This window comes from Ursus americanus, chromosome 18 (assembly GCF_024610735.1).
Source record: "Ursus americanus isolate L20-20 chromosome 18, mUrsAme1.1.p, whole genome shotgun sequence".
Lineage (NCBI taxonomy): Eukaryota > Metazoa > Chordata > Mammalia > Carnivora > Ursidae > Ursus > Ursus americanus.
This window is the reverse complement of record NC_142144.1, coordinates 21,727,406-21,744,081: the sequence shown is the minus strand read 5'-3', so window position 1 is coordinate 21,744,081 and position 16,676 is coordinate 21,727,406. Positions and strand designations below refer to the sequence as shown.

The following is a 16,676-nucleotide window of genomic DNA, read 5'->3' as shown; positions in this document are numbered from 1 at the left end:
CAAATCTATATTGTTTGAATCATTACAAAATCCACATCTTTTCATAAACTCTTCTGATGAGAACAATTTCTACTGTGTTCATTCCCTCAGTGATCTAAAGAAGTAAAACGCACTAACGGCAAAGTACAGAGATAGTGTAACCTCAAAATAACTCCGACTCCCCCAGTGAACACTAGGTTTGGATTACTCTAGTAAATCATAAACTGAATATAGAAACTCAAACACAAGTTGGGTCACATAATATCCAAAATGAGGGCATCTGGGTGGCTCAGTTGGTTAACCGTCTGCCTTTGGCTCAGGTCATGGTCTCTGGGTCCTGGGATCAAGGCCCATGTTAGGCTCCCTGCTCAGCGGGGAAGTCTGCTTCTGCCTCTCCCTCTCCCCTCCCCCACTGCTCATTATCTCTAATAAAATCTTTAAAAAAATTAAAATATCCAAACCGAGATGGAAGCCAAGGTTACAGGTAAGACACAGCTGCATCTGTCTCCACACTTGAAACAAACAGGTAAATCTCAGCAAATCATTTCAAGTTTATGACAATGAGAATACCCGGCTCTGTCTCCTCCTGTTTACGAGGGAAAGGCTAACGTACCCAGAGCAACTGAGACTCAAATGGAAGAATAATTCAACGAGCATGCTCCATATTTGAAGCAACTTGCATTAAAACAGTATGACAGAATGAGAACTCCCTGAAAAGGAACCTTACACATCTTGTTTTCTACTGTTTCCCAGTATATGGTAGTGCGCAACAAATATCTATCGACTATGGTACAAATACATGAACAAATGAAAGATTAAATTAAGGAACAAGTAAAAGAAAACTAGAATTAGCAAGCAGATAATGTCAGGTCTTATTCACATTTTACAGATGTAAAAAAAGAGAAACAGTGACTTACCCAATAATAAAAAATCTGGAAACACAAAGCCTTTTGATTCCCTCTATCTTGATCTCTTTTTTCTCTTTCAGGTTCCTTGATTTATCTCCTAGCGTCCTTCCAAATCCCAACCCTTCAGCAGTCTTCCCTGACCACCACCACCACGCCCCTGAAGGTCAGGTGTCCCCGCTCGGTGCTCCCATACGGCCACGCGCTTCTCTCATTCATCTCGCTCATCACACCTGCTACACCGAATCACCTGTTACACCGAATCCGCTAACATGTCTGTACCTCCTGGAGGGCAGCAGTCCTGCCCGGACTCCCAGCACCGATTATCTAGCACAGTGCTTATAATACAGCAAGCAGTCACTTCAGTGCTGCTAGAGTTGAAGAGAACTTGTCTCCTCTGCCCCTGAATTGTTTCTCCTTCCAAAGAGCTGGGACCATCCTTCTGTTAGGGCAGAATTTCAAGAATGAAGGCAGCTTAGAGACTGGTCAAGGAGAACCACTTAAACATAGAGAAAGAAAACCCAGGATGACAGATTTACATGAAATCACATCTAGTCCATTGTTTTGATATTTAAGAAAATGGATAAAGGGAAAATTGCTACAAAGAAATGGTTCACAGTAGCACTCCCTACAGTAGTGAGTCCTAAACCTTCAGAGGTCTAGGCACCTATGATGGCCATAATGAACAAAATTCCCTTTAATAGTTTCAACCTGGGACATCCCACCCCCCACCCTGCCCAGAGAGACCCATGACCAGGTGTTGTGCGTCAAACTTTCTTTTTCTCTTTCAGAGAAAGAGGCTGGTTTTGAAACTCTTTTCCCTTATCTCCATATTAAATACAACAAACACAGCCTGATCTAGCTCATTCAGGCTTACACACGTTTGCTTTAGCACCGGACTAAAGAGTCTGCCCTGTCTATTCCAGCACTTTTTCAAAAACAGTACTACAAAAATTAAAAAAAAAAAAAACAACTATAACCTAAATCCATGCACACAGTACAACAGTCCTCCTTCAATGCTGAAAGAAATTTGAATTTTACATGCACTTCAAGGCTAAAGTTTCTATAGCACCGATCAGATGGCAGTAGCTAACATCAAAGTTATCAGGACAATTTTCTTTGCCCCATCTCCGTAAGTCAGTAATAACTATGCTACTTTGAAATCATACCAACCTGAAGGAAAAAATGTCAGGGCATTTAAATAAAATCACAATCCCCACCACCCTCTCTTTCTTCCCTCCCTAAGAACCAAAGAAACAAAAAAAAGTATCCTTCTAAGAAACAGTATACTAACCCTGGGCTCCTGCAAATTAACTGAACATGCCAAACCCAAGTTCCCTTGCAAAAGATAAAAACTGGTGGGAGGATCCTTCATTCAAATTGTATTCAGAAGATAATAAAAAGCAGCTGATCTAATCTCCTTTTATTAAGGCTCCTCGGTAGCCCAGCCTCTCCAGATGCAAGGCAATTAGAAGACTTAGCCAGACCAGCTCCACCTGTGACATACAGCTGAAAAGCCGTCCACTCCCACCTGTGACATGCAGGCATCGTGGGACGAGAAGAAACCGACAGAGCGGCCGAATGCCTCTCTCTCAGGTGGACCCCACAGAGATTCTTCCTATCCGAGAGGTTATGAACTAGACACCTCAGCTCTAGAGTTCTAGGGAGGAAAAAAAGCAGATGATCAGAAGGGAGGTTCTTAAAGAAGTATAAATCTACACCATTAAGCGACTCTTTTGGAATTACATTTAAAGGATTTTCGGGGGTGGGTCAGCCCTCACGGCTGTACCAAAGTATTGCTCTCTCCCCACCTCCTCTCTGGATCATTTCCTCCTCCCCTTTCCAAGGGCATTAGCCCCATTTCAAAACTAATAATAATTCTTTCTCTACTGTACGACAAATATTCAACCGCTGTGGTTAAATACTATGTATAAGATAAACAGGGTCAAGAATGTTGGTTGCCATTAGAGTCATGTTTAAATTAGCATTAACTAGCAGGCCCTTCCCTAAACAAAACAAAATGCTTTCTTGGTCAGCTCTGTGCCTGGAGAGTAATTTTTTAACTCACATGCTCAAAAGGCCTCACGAACATCATTAATTCCTGCTAAATTAAATTTCTCAAAAGACTACTATCAGTTTGGGAGGACTGTGGAGGAAGAAACTACGTATCGTGTATTCTATCATTTTTATATAATCTGGATAAGCCGACAGCAGTGCCCTAACATTCACGAGCCATGAGTTAAAATGAAACGTAAAAGAATCAAAACTCAGGCCTGCCACACATTTCGCCCCTCACAATGCCCCCAGCAGGCATCACCATGGTCTTCCTGCATTTGGGGGGTTAATATTTAGCCCTTCCCAACCCCACGTAGCACAACTTCTTAAAATAACATCCAAGGTCCCCCCTAATTTACCGCCTGCTACCCTTCCACCCTTCGTTACCCCAGACTCCAACTCCATCTTCATTCTCCACCATTCATCTTTTAAGAGACGCATCATTTTCACCCTTCCAGGCCCTTCTGTGAAGTCTTCCCCAGAGTCAGAAGTTCATTTTCCATTCCTGAGCGTGCCAAGGGTTCTTGGATTCTGCAGCCACCACCTAGTTATGCAATCCAGCTACTATGTATTGAAGTTAGCTGCCTGTTTTCCCTCTGCACTGCCGCTCTTTCTAAAGCCTCCTTTTAAGCATCTTTGCATCTGTTTCTATAGGAGGAATTCAGTAATTGCTTATCCAATTAAATTTTTCTCCTTTTCTCCCAACTTTCTAAGACATCCATAATAGTTCTCCATGAGGTATTTAAGTAATAACGCAATGGGGGGGGGGGGGTAACATGATATGTAAAAACAAGAAACCAAATAGTATAAGGCCAGAGCAAACTTTGAGACTTTAAACCAAGAGCTTATGTTCCCAGTTTTATTACATCACACTTCACTTTTAAAATAAATCATGTTCCTCAAGTGTGTATGCATATGAGTACCAAAAAAACTAAAGGAAGACAAGCCACACATTAAGCACAGACATTAAAAACTTGACCTCAAACTTAATTTTAAGTCTTGTTATTTGCTGAACGCTTGGAGCTTCCCAGTGAAAATGACACAGTGTATTCTGCCCAGATTGCAACTTTCCTTACTAAGCATCTGAAATAAGGTTCTTGGCCCTAACAATCACAAACTTCAGACTGAATGTCATTATGTATCAAAAAGACCTAGCAAGTGAGAGTTTTACTTTCTTTGAATTTCCCAGTTGGTCTAACAGAACAGTTCCATTCAGTAAAGCCTTGAAAAAAAATCTATGGTATAATTTTTTAAAAAAATTTCTGTTTGGTAAATATTAGCTTCAAACAAAAATAGAAGTTTCCAAACACAAGTTGGTTGAAAGGGCTGCCCTACCCATCTCTGTATTTTTCCCCATCATTCACAGGGAAATTGAGATCTGCTGAGTGCCCACAGCACGGGGCAGCTGCTGAGCCTAAGAGACACTGATGCAAATGGGAAGTTGGGCAGGTCCCACGATAGAGATCACCCTCACTCCACATCACTTTTAAGGCTAAGCATGTTCACTCACTAGTAGAATAATGAAAGATTAACTGGGAGTGGGGGGAGTATTATTGATGCCCTTGTGGAGGAGTTAAGAAAAATAGAGGAAAATCAACCCCCAGGTCAAGGTCCCCCCCCCCCCAACCCCAGGAATCCCCTACTGCAGGTTTTTTTTTTCTACCTTTGCCCTCTTGTCCTCTCACTTCCCTTCTGGAATAACCCATTCACACTTTACTCTTCCTACTGTTCTAGCATGGGATAACCAATGGCCGGTTTCTAATTACTTGGGGGAGCTGGAAAGAACAGCAAAGATCATTAAATCCATCCATTTTCCAGGTGAGTACCGTGAGATGAAGGACAAGCTGACCTGACTGGCTAAGGTGGCACCGCTAGGGGACGTGGTGAGCACAGGGGCTCAGATTATGACAGCCCACTCTTCCCTCCCACCAGGCCCTTCATTCTGCCCATGCCTTCTCCCTCACGCACTACCTCTTTCTCGTTACTTAGTTTCTTTATCCTCAAATTAAACGGTGTCAAGTAAAACACAGCCTTATCATACTTACAATGCTAATCGTTATTCACAATTTTGCATTTGAGGCAAATTTGCTCACTCCTACCAGATTTAGAGAACCAAGGACAGAAACAACTAGATGCGTGCGTTTGTGTGTGTGTGTGTGTGTGTGAGAGAGAGAGAGAGAGAGAGAGAGAATGCAATTTAGTTCGGTCCAAACAGTCATAACTCCAGTATACACCCATTTCCCTTGGAACTTACTCTTCTATTTGGCAAGGGAATCACCTCCTAGGAGAACTTAGGTTTCCCGGTGCAGTCTCCCTTTAAGCAGAATCGCAGGCTTTGAATCACAGACCACTGACTTCAGAGTTATGCTTACACTGGGCAAATAATACTTATGCAAATAGGTGAAAAACACGGACTGTTAGAGCCTGAAGGAACAGAGGATTTTATCCTAATAACTGCAGTTACCTGTTTCCGATATTCAGGTTTGCAAATATGCACCTATTCCAATGCGAAACCGTGAAACTTTAACAAGCGAGCACTCACTGAAAACCCACATTTATGAAAAATGCACAGATCTCAACAAACGAGAAAAGAAAGAGAAGTAGCGACAGTGAGCAACAATCTCAGGCCCCAGACTGAAGGCAGCAACAAGTCCTGGATGCCGTCATCCCTTACACATCAAAAGCCAAATGGCAGCAAAGAAAAAACAAGAATAAAATTTATATCCATTCATAACAAACTAGTCCTACACAAACCAAACGAGCCTGTCGGTTTCAAAACCACCAACTCTAAGCCAGGTCCCTCCCTTGCCTTCAATTTCCCAGTTACTTGCTGAGCGTGTTTGTTAGGCGGCTGCACAGAAACTAAGTTGAAAGTCCGCAGCTCGGGAGAGACTAAGGAGTCGTCCGTGAGAAGCTAGTGGTGCGGGAGCTCCGCGCTGCTGGGCACGGGGAATCCTGGCGTTCCACGTCCACCCGGACCCGGCTTTGGGGTAATTTCGAGCCCTCCATCCCCTGCAAGCCTTCTCGTGCTCCCACCCAGACCCAGGTAACCCGCGGCCACCTACGTGTCACTTGGGCGGGTCCGGGCCGCAGACGCGGCACAAAGCGCGGGCCCCGGGGCGCACTGACCTGGCCGGGGGACGGAAGGGCCGGCGGCCCGGGCGGCTGCGGCAACTTCCCTCCCGGGGTTCGGTCAACTGGTTGGCGGCGGAGGCCAGGAGAGCCTCGCCTCCTGCAGGCCAGCTCGCAAGCGCGCACGCCCACCCAACGCCGACACAGGCGAGCGCGCGCGCGCACACACACACTTACACTCGCTCGCACACTCGCACGCACAACCACAAAAGCCTGTCTGCCCCGGGACAGTGCGAGCCGAGCGCGCCCTGCGGCGGCGCAGGCGACGCGGCGGCCACTGGCTCCGCGCCCAGGGGGCGCCGTCCCCCGCCCCGTGCCGCGCCCGCCCCTTTACCTGCGCCCGCCGCCGGCCCCGGGCTGGCCTCCCGCAGCGCGCTCGCTCCCTGCGGCCGGCGCCCGGCCCTCCGCCCGCCCCCTTGGCGGTCGCCCGGAACCGGGCCGCCCCGTGCGCCCACCCCCCGGGGAAGCCGGAGAGGGCTCCGCGGCGCCGGGGCCCAGGCCGCCCAAGATCCGGGCAGCACTCCGCGGCGGACGGGGGAGTCGCAACCCGGGGAGCGCCAGCCGCCGCTCGGGCCGCCTGCTTGCGCTTTGGCGCGCTGGCCCGGGCGGCGGGGGAGGGGGCGCCGAGGGAGGGCCGAAGCCGCGGCGCGGACGCCAGCCTCCTTTCTTCCTCCGCCTTCTTTCTTTTCGGCCGGCTCCACGTAGCACAAGTCAGCAACTCCCGTACCCCCGACTCCCTCCCCCCTAGCTCGTTCCGTCACCTGGTGTGAAGCCCCGGGAGCCCCCACCCCCTCCGCGCCCCCTCCCCCATTCATTGAGACCCCCCCCGCCCCGGAGGTAGGGCGGGGGCTGAGGGGCACCTAAGCCTCCCGTCACTATCTTACCCACCCCACCCCGCAGCCCCGCGTGACCCACCCGCGGCGGGAGATCTACGGCCGCCGGCTCGGATGCTCACCCTCCCGCGCTCACCTCAGCGCCCGCCAGCTTGCTGGGCTGGGTGGGCTCCCCCACACGGTGCATTCTCATTTTGTCGCTCTACTCTTCCCACTCGAAAAGCTCTGGAAAACATCGCGGGCCCGCAAAACCCCTGAAGTATGGCCTCTTTCGGAGTTCAGTTTCTCAACTTTGCAGAAGACACAAAGTTTCTCCCAGCACAGCCTTTCACGGGAGGCTGCAAAAGACCAAGCGTCGACTTTCCTGCTAGAAAGGTGCACACGGTTCTGTTTCTGGGTTTTCCATTGACTCGGTCTGCAGACCAAAACAAGTGTGACTGTGCTCCCCTAGGTCTCCTCAGCTAGGTCTCTTCCGCTTTCCCAGTGAAACTTTGCAAGTGCAAACTATCAGTTTTAGGAGAGTAATTAAGGGCGGGGAATGCACACCTGGAGGTGTGGGCGGGAGCTGCGCCGGACGAAGGCCTGGGGTTCGTTCTGGAGAAAGTGGCAGGCACGGAGGATGGCCCAGGTCCTATAACAACACCCAGTCCATCGGGGGCTTTCCAGCCGCGCCACCTCCCACCCACCCACCTCCCGCTTCCTACCCTTGGCTTCCCAGGATTTCCGGAGTTTTGGCAATTCTCTGCCTCTCGCTCCGCTGCTAAAGCCGCCACGCATCCAAAGTGGCTGTTTAGGAGTAAAAGCTGAGTGCGCTCTTGCCTGAAAGGGCACGTAGGAGACGGGGACAGCAGTGGGGCAGGGGGACTCGCTCGGCAGCACGGATAACTACGTCTGAGAAAGAAACGCACAACAGCGATGGGGGGCTGCATTGGTGGCAGTCACCCGGTAATCTCGAGCTTTCGGAAAGGAGAGATCCCTTTAAACCGCAGTGGGCGGGGAGGGGAAGACTTCTTGTAAGGGATGGAAACTTTTCAAGCTAACTTTTCAAGTTAGGTATGCTTGTAACAGAACGTGACCATCTCCTGCCCGCGACTGCTGAAAACTTTGTGTTGCCCTGTGGTTTTCACAGGATGCTCAGGGCTAAGATCTGTCCGCTAGTCAATTACTATCTGAAGCAGTTTCAAATCCCCTTTCTTTCTCTTTCTTTTCTTTCTTTCTTTCTTTCTTTCTTTCTTTCTTTCTTTCTTTCTTTCTTTCTTTCTTTTCTTTTCTTTTCTTTTCTTTTCTTTCTTAATCCCTACACCCAATGTGAGGCTCGAACCTAAAACCAGGAGGCGGAGTCCCACGCTCTAGAGACTGAGCCAGCCAAGCGCCCCCTTTCTAAAAAATCAACTTGAAGCGATTCCACTTTCTCCCCTTTCCTACCAATTTATGATTTATTTTACAATAATCCACTTAAAATGTGAAAAATTAGAAATGTTAATGCATGCACAGTGCTAATATATTCATGCACAGCACAGAAATGCATGTACATACTCTCATCTCAAATAAGTGTCAATCTTAAACTATAAAAAAATATTACATTGGACAAATAGGAAAATATCCACTATAAAGTCTAAGTATAATACAAAGTATATATTGGTAAGAGAAGAAAACATCCTGAAAGGGTTTTGTTTTCAACCACAGCTCTACCCAACTCAGAAAATCACTTAGCTAATTTTCCTCTCTCCTTATTACACACTATTTACTGCTAGGTTTCTCAATATCAAAACTTTAATATCTAGTGAAAAGAATATTTTACATTTTTATTTAAAATTAATTAAAGTATTATATTAATTTTATCAATAAACATTAGATTATTTAATTTAAAAAGTATTTCAATGTTTAGCCCCTCCTCATAAATCGAAATGTAAATGAGTTTCTTGCCTACCACTCCCCTTGAATATTTTTGAATATATTGATTTTATCTCTTACCATCTTAAGGAATATTGCTGCTTGTGCTTTGATTATATATTAACTGCCTTAATATCTAACTGCCTACTCTGTGGTCCTCACATCAAATGGGGAGTTCTATCCACAAAGATATATGTATTCAAGAGTTCTAAGTTATTTGCTGTACAACACTTCATTTCCTCTTTATCTGGCCTAAAATGAAATGGAGAACAAAATTCAAGGTCAGCCTGGACAGACCTGTCTTTCTAACAAGCGCAGACCTGTCTGAATGAGATTGCTCTTCCGCCAGCTTGAGGACAATAACTTTCAAATCAAATGTAGGTTGTGTGCCCAGTATAAAAGGAGTGAGAAAATGAAATCCAAGACAGAGTTCAATTCAGCACAGAGATTAATTCATCAAACCTAATACTGTGTTCCAAATGAGCCAGTTTTCTCCGCTGTAAAATGGGATAATAATGCTGGTGTTTCTATTTTATTGGGTTCTAAGTTGTCCTTACCAAAGTAAGGTAATATATTTGAACAGTCTTCTTAAAACATTGAAACGGGTGATGTTGTTTCAGCAGAGATGAACATGCCGTGATATACTTTCTTCAATGTTTTAACTGCCTGGGGCCCTCTTGCCGTTCAGGCCATTCCCTTTCCTGGTTAGTCATCCCAGTGCCTTCTGCGCTAACCTTTGTCTCTTATCCCCTACCAAGCAGTGTTTCTCTAGATTGGTTTCTTCAGATGACTTCAGCAGAGCTGAAGACTCAAAGGCAGCTGGTGCCGTCAAATGTGAGAAAAAATATTTTCAGCAAAATGAAGAGAATTTTAATGAGGAATATTTCAAGTACAGTTTACATTATTATCTCAAAGGATACTATAGACTTTGTTAGAATACCGATGTTATCTAGTGAGTGGTCCAAGAGCTGTAACTGAAGAAGCATTTAGGATGGAAAAACTGGCTGTCACTGCATTAGGCTCTATCATCCGCTCAGAAGGGATTGCTGGTCATGCCAGTTCTCTGCCTCCCCATGTTACCTTTCCTCTGGCAAAAAAGCCTTTGAAATTCTCTACAAGAGAGTAATCAAAACTATCAACAGAAAGATCTGTTGGAAATTTTCCCCCTGGTCAGTTAATGTAGAGACTGGTTCAAAAAATATATTTTGATGAAACAATACCTGAGAGAATACAGGCTGTTGGGAAAGTTTTTGGTGCCTTTCGTCCTTCTTAAAATGGGGCATTTGTGGGACACCTGGGTGACTCAGTCGGTTAAGTGTCTGCCTTCAGTTCAGGTCATGATCCCAGGGTCCTGGGATCAGCTCAGGTCATGATCCCAGGGTCCTGGGATCTAGTCCTGCATCAGGCTCCCTGCTCAGCGAAAAGCCTTCCTGCCACTCCCCCTGCTTGTGCGCGCTCTGTGACTCTCTCTCTCTCTCTCTGGCAAATAAATAAAATCTTTTTTAAAAGGGGGGGGGAGCATTGGTGCCTCTCTGGTGTTTTTCCTTTGGCTGGAAACAAACCATTCTCCTTAGGAAACCTTTCTATTTTTAAAAGGCCAGCAGCAGAGGTGGGTGAGGCAGCCCAATTTAGTTTTTTAAAAAACGCTCTTGAGGGTAGAAGTGGCATAAGGAGTCTCCAGGAATAGGGAGGAGATGTTGGGGATTGTGTGCGCCACAGCCACGTGGGAGGGCTACCTAGCAACAAGATGAAAACCATCAATGGAGTGCCTCTGTGCTCACCTGCTTCTCATCACACGTTTCGCACGAATAGCCTGGCTAGTGTGAAGCAGATCGAGGACTAGCAATCCCTTTCCTGTAGTCTTCCGTACCCAAGTAAAAAGGCTTTGATAGAAAACAAACAGGAAAAAAAGAAAATGAAGAAGAAAAAACATATGTCACATGTCTAATTTTAGAGCTAACAAGAGACCTATATACAAAGAAATCATAAAAAGAGTCATAAAACAAAAAAACCAACAAAAATAGGTAAATTGCTAATAAAACAGTGGAGAAAAAAAAGAGACTATGAGATTATAATTAGAGTTTCAGTAGAATTTTTTAATACTAAGAGAATAGTATAGTCCTATATCCTTTCTGAACATTAAAAAGTTAGCTAAAATAAATACTTCTTAGAAAAATATAAATTACAAAAACTATTGATTCAAAAAATTTAAAACATGAATATATTTATAACCATTAAATAAACTGAATTCCCATTTCTGAAGCTACCTACAAGAAAGCTCAAGGATTTAGGGGGGATTTAGGAAATCTTCATAGACAATCTCTATTCAAATGGTTTCAAAGATTAGAAAAAGAAGGAAAGCATCTCAATGATTTTATGAACTAATAAAATCTTGATACCAAAATCAGAAAAAAAAACATAAAAAGGAAAATTATTAGCCAAATCTCAAAAGGCATTAAAAAATGTTATATATGATGTTATCAAACCCAGTTCAGCAATGGGTTTTAAAAATATACTTCATAAGCACATCATGTTAACATCATAATGTAAGGATGATTTAATATTAGAAGATATAAAGTAATTTGCCATTCATTTATTTTTTTTAAAAATCTTAGCAAACCAGGAAAGGAAGGAATTTCCTAAACACAATAAAGAGTTGCTACCAACAACCTAATTCTAGAAACATTATTCTTAATTTTAATTCATTTAACATTTTTCTATTAAAGTTAGCAACAAAACAAGGATAGCTTTTCCTTTTTACCATTTCTACTCAACATTGTACTGAAGCCCCTTGCCAATAACACACACACAGACACCCACAGAAATGAGAGGCTATAAGGGTCAGAAAACAAGAAAATATGATTTATAGATGATGTAGTTGTCTGCTAAGAAATTCAAGCAAATCTAATAAAGTAATAGAACAAGAGAGTTTACCAACATTGTTGAATAAAAGGTCAATATACAAAGAAGCCACAGCCCATTAGATATTATAAATTCTCAAAGGTCTCACTCATAATAGCAATCTACTCCAAATTGTAACATAGGGTCTTTCGTAGACCTTGACAAAGTGATTCCAAAATTCATGCCGAATTGAAAGAGGCCAAGAATGACCAAGACAATTCTGAAGAAGCATTGGGAGGAAAAATTTTCCCTTCAGATATCAAAAGCTTCATATTGTAATAATGTGGTGTTGGTGCAGTGATTGGTAAATAATCTAATGAGCAAGAAAAGCAGGTTCAGAAACAGAACCACAAAGACCTGCAGGGTCTATTATGTCATTCAATAATCTAATGAAAGAGAATAGTAGGTTCAGAAACAACCATTCATATGAATGACAGATAAGTCAACGCAAATTAGTAAATCAAAGATGATCTGTTTAGTTAATGACGCTGAGATAATTAGCACTCTCTTTATATATTTTTAAAAATGGGATCCCTACCTCACACTGTAAACAAACTTAAGTTCTTAATGATTTTAAAAACAAGGCAACACCTCCAGATTTTTAGCATTTTGGGGTAGAAAAGAATTTCTTACACAAGGCGCAAAAAGCACAAACCATAAAAAGTGTCTGCTCTTTTCTGTCAAAAAAAAAATATGACTGATAGTAATATGCTGGATTCTTGTGCGTTCCCATAGTTTATATGATGTCTGCTCCAAGCTTTGCAACGAGTAGTCCAAAGGATATGAACAGCACTGTGTCACCCTGGGCAAAAGTGGGGCAGAGGGTTTTCCTAAGTCATGTGTGTTTTGTCGTCTTTGTTGTTTTGACTTCATAGCCTACTATACCTTCTAGAGCAAGATGAAAGCAGCAATATTAGAGGTACAGGAGGCTCTGAAACATTTATGATGTAGACCCCTTTCAGAACCCAATCAAAGCTATGAAACTGCTCTACAGATAAATGTAGAGTATATATCTTGTAGCAGAGGCCTTTGACTATAATAATATCCTTTCTTGACTTCTTGGGTACCAGCTAGACTAGACTTCCCAGCTTCTCTTACAGGTAGTTGAGGCCACATAGCTGAGTTCTCTCCAGTAGAAAATGAGCATAAGTGACCTCTGCCTGATCTGGACTACCTATAAAATTCCCTTACATGTGCTTCCTTATTGTCTTAGTCCCTCTTGGTTGACTGGAATGGTGATGCCCACACCAACCTTGGAGCCATGGGTTGAAAATGATAGGCAACCATAAGTCCTGACACCTTAGTGTCCATATGAAGGAGAGCTTATCTACTGATGTGAACACCCTCTCTGGGCTTTTACCTGAGAAAGACATTTCTTGTTCTTTGAACCAATAAATCTTGGGAATCTATCGGTTAGCTTGGCTTAACTAATATATATACTCACACACATTTTGACTGTAATGTGTGTGCAGGTCAATGACACCTGTGGATTGATCTGAGAAAAGGAGAAATTCTGATGTACTGCCTTCTGGAGTGGGCACTCATCAAGAGTGGGCAACTCAGAGATGTTATACCTTTGCACAAACTCTGCTCAGTTAAGCACTGATTACATTTAACTGAATGGCTCCACCAACATATACTCTGCCAGAAGCAGAGACGGGGTAAATTCCAAAGGTTTTAAAAAAAAAAACAAAAAACGGACATGAATGGAAGATGAATGAGTGACACCAGGAAAAAACTGATATACACAAAAATATGAATGAATCTCAAAAACACGCTGAACAAAAGAAGACACACGCAAAACAGTGTATAGTCTACAATTTCATTTCCATGAAGTTCTAGAACAGGCAAAACTCATCGATGATGTTAGAAACAGAACAATGATTGCCTAGGGAGTAGAGACTGACTGAATTCCTTGGGTGAAGGATTTGTCTTGTATCTTGCTTTCTGTGGTGGTAACATGGGTGTATATAATTACCCAGACTCATTGAACTGAACATCTAAGATCACTGTAATTTATTGTTTGTAGATTATGCCTAAATAATATATTTGTAAATGCAAGTGAAATTATTTGGATCTATCCATACTATCCATACAATAATACTCCTAAAACAAACATGGAATAATGCTCCACCATCACATTCTCTGGCAGCCACTGTTGTGAGTAAACACATATATACGCCACAACACCTAAGAGCAGAAAGTGATTATATTCCTATGTAAAACCAAGACATACAACAAACACCTCCAAAGAAAAATTAATTTTATGATAAGTCAATAGATTATTCCTAGATATAAAGTCTGTGATTTTCCATAGCTAGTATCCTAATTCTGTGTAACCATAGAATATATTTCCATAATCAATATTTTAGAGTTTCTTCTGCCCTTAGTGGGATATACTAATTATATGACAAGACTACATTTTAAGATTTTTAGTCAATGTTTTCTTTTCCCTGTATTTCCATTTTCCTCCCTCTCGTTGTTGAATAGTCATATGCTCTGTGCTCATTGCCCAGGAAGGTGTGTGGCAAAACAGAGAACAAAAGAGCCAAAAATCTTTGCAGAGAGCTTAAGCTCTTAGGATCAAAGGATTTACAGGCATGGAGTGGTTTGTACAGACCTGAAAGAAAAACAATACTCTTGGAGTAGGAGAGCGACAGAGAAAGGTTTGTGTATCTCAGGAACAGAGGGCACCTCTGTCCTTCTTCCTAGCAAATGTTCCAAGCAAGACCCTTGAGAAAAAAGTCAAGATGTGTTTAGGTAGAGGGGACCTAGAATAGCTTAGTAACAGATGCTCATGTCTCATGGGTGGCATAGCAACAGGGGACTTGGACAAACGAAGTCTCAGAGGCAAGCTCTAAAGACCAATGGTAGATGGGCCCTTCCAACACACTAACATTATACAAAACTCTGAAAGGATGACCAATCTGGATACATGTGTATAACTAATTCCCTAAGAATGGAAGAAAACTCCAGAAGAACTGAGCTCATGCTTTCCCACCAACCCTGAAGAATGGGAGATCCAGAGTTAGAATTTAATCTGAAACATAGAAAAATACTTGAATATCTAAGTTCACTGACTGAGATTCACACCCACTGTATTAGTTTGTTAGAGGTGCCAGAGCAAAGTAGTACAGTCTTGGTGGCTTAAACAACAGAAATGTATTGTTTCACTGATCTGAAGGCTAGAAGTCCAAGATCAAGGAGTTAGCACAGTTTCTTCTGAGGTCTCTCTCCTAAGCTTGCTGATGACAGTTTTTTCCTTATGTCTTCACTTGGTCTCCCCTCAGCCTGTGTGTGTCTGTGTCCTCATCCCCTTATAAGGACGCCAGTCCTTTTGGACTAGGACCCACTCCTATGAACTTCATTTTATCTTAATTACCTCTTTAAAGGCTCCATCTCCCAATGCAGTCACTGTCTGCAGGTTAGTACTTCAACAAAAAACTGGGGGGAGACAGAATTCAGCCTGTAACACCAACTAAGGTCGGAGTTCTTATCCATGATTGCTAAGAACACTTGGCCACCTCATGTCGGCACCTTAGAAATATTACAAACTTTAGAATAGGAATGAATTTGATACAAAATGTGGCCACAACCTCGGGAGGATTACTATGCAGACAAGAGGTAACCTCGCAGAAGTCACTGCTAGTTTGCACGATACAGATGGACTATAAGGAGTTTGAAACAGTAATACAGAACACTTTAAAACTCCTGGGACAATGTAGTATGATCAGAAGGAAGGAAGCAATAGCTGTTGAGCCTTGATAGAATTTGCTGATGAGGTTAGCTTATCTCCAATTTCCAAGAAAAGATCTAAAACAATATCTGTGAAAAGTTATCTTTAAAACCCGTTTCTGGGACTTTAAGTTTCTGAAAGATTAGCAACAATAACCATAGCTGGACTTCCTCCCAGAGCGAGAATGGCACTGACTTGTAGAAATGTAGACCTAGAGAGCGTGAACTTAACCCATTCGGCACAGGTTTTGTCAAGTGTAAATTATCTTCAGTCTCATAATCTATTCCAAGATGGAGTTCAATGAACATGACCCTCCCCCCTCCATAATTCCTCTGACTCGTAAAGGAGAGGGAAGAGGTAGAGCTTCTATACTTCTCCCCAAGCCGGAATGCTGAGCCAGCCTTTGTCAACAGCACAATGGACGCATGAATGAAGTGGCCACGTGGCAGAGAAGGAGGCTACAGACGCCCACTTACCAAAGCTGACCTCTCTGATGCTGCTTCTAAATGTCCAAACTGCCAGCTACAAACACCTACTCGAAGCCCAAGAATGGACATAAGCACAGATCAACTCTGAGCTCCTAGTACGGACCATTTCTCAAGGAGACCAACTGGCAACTTAGTGGCACGTTGACTAGGTTGAGCCTCTTCCGTGCTAGAAGGGCTGTGGCTCATTTCCACAGGAATAAACATCCATTCTGGATATGGCATTGCTGTTCCTGCCCTCAGGGCCTCGGCTAGCATCACTCTCCGGATCTTACGGAATGCCTGATCCACAGGCATGGAATCTCATACAACAGCAACCAAGGCATTTAATTTACAGTGAAGAAGGTGTGTCATACGGTCTTATCACATAAAGCCCCACCCAGAAGCTTCCTGTGGAGGGATTGAGAAGCTGCTGAAGAACACAGCTGAAGTACCAACTTGGAGACAAGACCCTGCAAGGATCGGGAACTATCTTTCAGGATGCAGTATATGCATTGGATCAGAGAACTTAATGTGATGCTTTATCACCAACAGGAAAAATACACAGGTCCCTGAAATTAGAGGGTGCAAGAAGTAACCCCACCTACCATCACTGTCGATGACCCACTGTGGGACTTTGTGCTTCTCTCCATACAATTCAGGGATCTGCAAGATGGAGGTTCTGTATTCTTATCAGGCCTAAAAGTCTTACAGCAAAAGTCCCATTGAACTACAAGCTGTGGTTTCTGCCTGGGCAGTCTGGGGCCCTGGTAGAGAC

The 16,676-nt window shown here is 43.5% G+C and overlaps 1 protein-coding gene and 1 long non-coding RNA gene across 3 annotated transcripts in view; one reads left to right on the top strand and one right to left on the bottom strand.

Annotated features, from left to right (window-relative positions):
• LPAR1 (lysophosphatidic acid receptor 1) overlaps positions 1 to 7,514 on the bottom strand; it is a 125,197-nt gene extending 117,683 nt beyond the window's left edge. The window contains exons 1-4 of one of the 2 annotated variants that reach the window (XM_045814785.2): positions 5,194 to 5,794; positions 4,985 to 5,067; positions 3,299 to 3,483; positions 2,416 to 2,544 (exon numbers count right to left, since the gene is read on the bottom strand). The gene's annotated coding sequence lies outside the window, so the exon portion shown is untranslated. Of the gene's footprint in view, positions 1 to 2,415; positions 2,545 to 3,298; positions 3,484 to 4,984; positions 5,068 to 5,193; positions 5,795 to 7,040 lie in introns of those variants that run through there. The other variant, XM_087869485.1, reaches the window with a different exon arrangement.
• LOC123803381 (uncharacterized) overlaps positions 5,807 to 16,676 on the top strand; it is a 38,177-nt gene continuing 27,307 nt past the window's right edge. The window contains exon 1 of the long non-coding RNA XR_006782867.2: positions 5,807 to 5,985. This is a non-coding gene — a long non-coding RNA (uncharacterized LOC123803381). The remainder of the gene's footprint in view (positions 5,986 to 16,676) is intronic.